Genomic DNA, 4,740 nt, shown 5'->3' with positions numbered 1-4,740 from the left:
CAGCTGGCTTGTCCTTCGTTATCTGCATCATCCAGATCTTGGATGCCACAAAAGCTTCTGAGGGAAGAAATGGCGGCACCATCTAGACCTTAAAGACACAGTCACTAACTCACTCCCCACTCTGGACACACTTAGCACCAGCTGCAGCTCAGTTACACCTGACAATTCAGGTGTTTACACAGGCAGACCACGTTAACCCAAACAGCTCAAGCCAAAAACAAAACTCAGACACCTTTGCTTTTGTCACACAGTCCACTCTGAAAAAAAAAAATTAAATTAACTTTTTCCACTGTAAAATATGTGGCTATACAGGGGATACATCAGGTCTGTTGCATGGTACAGGAAGCACACTGCTTTTGGGGAGACTGTTTTAAACACTTTTTTGAGCTGTTTAAATTTTATTCAACCATCAGCCATGAATGACTCCTTCAGGCCACATCAGTGGCATAGTCAGAACCTCAGCTTGTCAACAGGCCACTGCAGAACATTGTGTTTAAACCTCTTCCTTTCGTGAGTTTAACTGTCTTTGAATGCTCTTGCTCCCTGGTCCCCAGTTGGGATGGGTGCAGTTAGGGAATTAGCCCATCTTGGTATCGATCTGTTTCATAATTAATTTCATGCTTTAGTTTGGCAAAGCTGTGAATGCATTTGAAGTTGATGTTTCATTTTTTTCATTTGTCGACATTCATGCCAAGCACTGTGCTAGCTGCCTGGGATGGAAATGGCGTGATTTTGGTCCTCTTTTTAGAGTCCAGACTCTTGTCACACCCAGACTTTAATCTGTTCTGCGCAGATCATCAGAGCAATAGCTTTTTTTTGCTGTTTCAAATCAGAGTGACAAAAGATTATGCAGATTTTTTCCAAGACGAATTTGGACTGCTTCAATTCTTATTGAGTAAGATCGTTAGTTTTTAGTAAAGGAGCAAACTGTTGTGAACTAAATGGTCCTTGTAGATTTAACTGCAAATAGGAAAATCGGTGAAAATTGTGGGAGAGTTCAGCTATGATGCCACCCACATCCTTATTCCACTCGAGCAAAGGTAGGAGAGCCACTGTCCCCTGACTCTTGCCTTGACGGTGGGACAGAAAGCAAAGGGGTGCCTCTGAAATGCCCTGAAAAACAGTAGAGCCAGGGGAGCTCCCTTCTTTATGAAGAAGGCTGAATATTTCTTTCTTTTTCAACCGCCTTAACGTTAGCGCCTCAGCCACATAAATGGAATGTATTTTCCAGCAAATAACCAATTTTATTTTAACTTCTTTAAAAAATTTTAGTTACAAATTTATTGTTTCAAATGACTTGCCATATATGTGTATTTTCAGATTCCAAAGCTGTATTTAAAATAGTATGTTAGGTTTTTAGTCAAATGCATATTTAATATTTTGCCTGCCCCCGATGTAAGTAAAGCACTGTTCAGAAAGCAGAACTGAACAGTAGAATGTCGAGGGTTTATTTAAAGAGTGTTAATTTGATGCTGAACTGTCCAGGGTGCCCATTGGCTGGAGCACCTACATTTTACTCTGGTGACATTCCCAATCTAAAAATCACTTAAGTGAGAAGAGAAATTTGATTGTAGCTGTAGACCAGAATAATGTGGAAAAGTTTCTTTGCAGCACTATTTTGGACCTGCACCATAGTGGATGCTGAGGTAATCTATCAGTTTGTGAGTGTCTACAAAATGCAACTCTCTAGATAACAGGTTTAAAGTAAAGATTTAATACAGTCTCCATCTCCTGTGATGTTGCAGTGACAGTTTAAAACTCATTCTCTAAATCTCAGCAGACTTTATAGCTAGCAGTGGGCCAATATAAAGTTTAATAGCATTACAACACATAAATCATCTTTTAAAGATGCTACTAGTAGCTGCAATATTAAATGCAGACAATTGCCTGTGTTATAAATAATTTATCAAACACCGTTTCAGATTAGCCTTCCATGCTGAGTTATTTATTTTAGCCTTTTCTGTACGATTCCTAAGGCACTTTTTGAAAGATCCATTACTGGTCAGTTTAATGAACTTGGGGGTCTGTTTTGTCCCCTCAAGCACTTGGGTACAGCTGTGGTGACCATTACATGGCCGACATGGACCTCTTTTTGCCTTTTACAAGTGCTGCCCATTTGTCATGTAGTGGTAAATGGAGCTGCACATTGGAGTCCAGGGACACATTGTGCGATGCAGTGATGGAGACAAACAGATAGCTCTATAAAGTGCTGCTTGTCACAGCTGACTTGTAGTACAGTAGTACATCACTCTTATTGTAATCTCATTTAAGAAGCAGGGGTGGCCCGGGGGACTGATATTCCCAGTTAGTTTGGTCTTCGAAGCCATAAAGCAGGAAGTGCTCCTTTTATATTCTCTGAACTTTTAGGGAGTGTGCTTTTTGCTTGGATTAATTATTATAGGAACTTCTCCACAGCACTGTGTGAAGATTTGTCAGCAGGTTTGTTTGGACCTCCTTCTCCTGGCCTGGGGTTTGGTACAGGCAGTCACTGCTTAGAGATAAATTGTGTTTCTAGGAGCCCTCTGGATTGCTGTATTAAATAAGTTACCATTTTTTAAGTAATAGCTATTTGCCAGACCCTATAGTAGGTGCTTTCTATACTGCATTTCTATATTACAGAGGAAGAGAGTGAACTCAGAGGAGGTGAAATGACTTGCCCAAGGTTGCACAGCAGTAAGTAAGTAGGAAACTGGAGATTCAAACCCAGTCTGTCTGCCTCCACATCTGCCAGATGACCTTGAACCTGGGTTGCCTAACTGACTTTCGAGCACCAGGATCATGGTGATCTTTTGGCTGAGCAGCTCAAAGTAAAAGGAAGCTGCCATTGGCGTGGAGAGCCTTTTTTTAAATTAATTAATTAATTTATTTTAATAGCCTGGATGAGTCTGGCTGCTCTGTCTACACATTGAATCCAAGTTCCCTTGTGACTAGCAACGTAAATCCATGAGCAGCTGGCCAGGGGAGGATGCTGGCCCGGCAGTGGGAGAGAGCCTTACAGCTGGGGTCACAGGCTCTGCAGGGCCCTCGTCAGAACCCCTCTGTAGCAGCTGTCCCCAGGCGGATGCTGCTCAGAACTTATTAGGTCACTTTGCCTCTTCCAGAAAAGGGAGATGCAATTTCCTCATGAAGAATGAATCCTAAAGGAAGAAACAATGCTTCTGCATTTATTGTGAGCCAGAGACAGATAAAAATGTGGTGTTTTCCCCACCTCTTGCTTTTAGTTTGTGGTTTTTCTCCGTAGTTTTCCTAAATATTTGGTAGCACGTGTTAAAGACAAGACTTGTTTAATTGTGAAATTCACTATAAAGAAAACACAGTATGAATATGCCCAGTAGCATATTTGCATGTGTGTCTAGAATTCTGGGTATGGAAATACTGTGGCAAAAGACCATATTTGTCATATGATACAATTCCTGGCACATAGTAGGTGTCTGTAAATATTTGTTGAAGACATTAACTATGTAAGTAATGGGCAGACAAAAGAGCCTTGGTAATTTTCACTCTATTTGCCTTTTGAGGGTTTTTGGTGGAGGTGAGGAATATGTGAAATAAGACTTTGGATCTTAATATTGATCTCTGCCATATCACATTGTAGAAATGTTTAAGTGGTGGTCTGTGGGCAGTTTGGGAAACAGTGCTTCCCCTGCCCTGGAAATGACCATCAGAGAGACTGCTAGCTGGCTCAAAGAGAAGTTGGCAACCACCATCTTTCTCTTAAACTTGCTCAGGTTCTGAAGATCCTTGCTGATGGGGGAATGACACCCTGAATCGAGGGACTGCTGTCCACTGTCCCCAACTTGCTCAGGAGCCCCCAGCTCCAGAGCTGAGACAGATTACTTATGAGCTGGTGTGGTGCTGTGGCATTCTGGCTCTGGAGCCCAGTGGGCCTGTTTTAACTATTTATTAGCTATGTGACCTTGGGCATGTCATTGACACTCTCTCAGCCTTAGTTTCTGACAGTACCAACCTCAGAAGATGGTTAAGGGCAGGGGTAAAAATGATGATGATCATCAAAGTGCCTGACTCAGTACTTGGCACATTATAGTAGGTGCTTAATAAAATATAAGCTTCATTCCATTTCATAACCTCTTCAGTCCTGTGTGTATGAGAGGTGGGTAGGACTGGGGAAAGAAAATCAGAGACTTGTGATATTTCCTTCCTTAATGAATTATCTTCCCTACAATTGAGGGGGTGGGTGGGAGGAATTTAAAAGGTATATTTCTCCAATTTTTAAAAGCATTACACTTAAATAATAGCACACATGAGAATTTTATGAGTAACTCAGGCTATATGTAATATATTTTACACATTTTTAAGTTTTATAAGTTTATCTACTCACATTAAAGAATATTTGCAAAATAGAGGAAGACTCACCTGTAATTTCAGCACTGTCAGCATCCTGGTATCAGTGGATTGTAATGGATTGATGTCAGATATGCATGCCTAATATAATGTGTATATTTCAGTTTCTTGTAAGTCTTCCCCCATCTCCATCCCCAAATATAAAATAATTTGGGAATTTTAAATCTGCAGTACTAAGTGCTGCCAGTAGCATTTGTGACATCCACTTGGTACTGTTGGCTGGCTCAAGGCATCAGCAGCAGTGATGAGAAAAGCGGTGATGACAAAGCAAAATAATAAAACAGCAGAGAAGAGGAGATGTAGGTCAGGAGCAGAGGTATAAGCAAGATGCTCTGATACACAGGATGCGCCCCCCCACCCCCCCCCACCCCCCCCGCC

The sequence above is a fragment of the Physeter macrocephalus genome, unplaced genomic scaffold (assembly GCF_002837175.3).
Source record: "Physeter macrocephalus isolate SW-GA unplaced genomic scaffold, ASM283717v5 random_176, whole genome shotgun sequence".
Classification (NCBI taxonomy): Eukaryota; Metazoa; Chordata; class Mammalia; order Artiodactyla; family Physeteridae; genus Physeter; species Physeter macrocephalus.
This window is presented reverse-complemented; position numbering follows the sequence as displayed.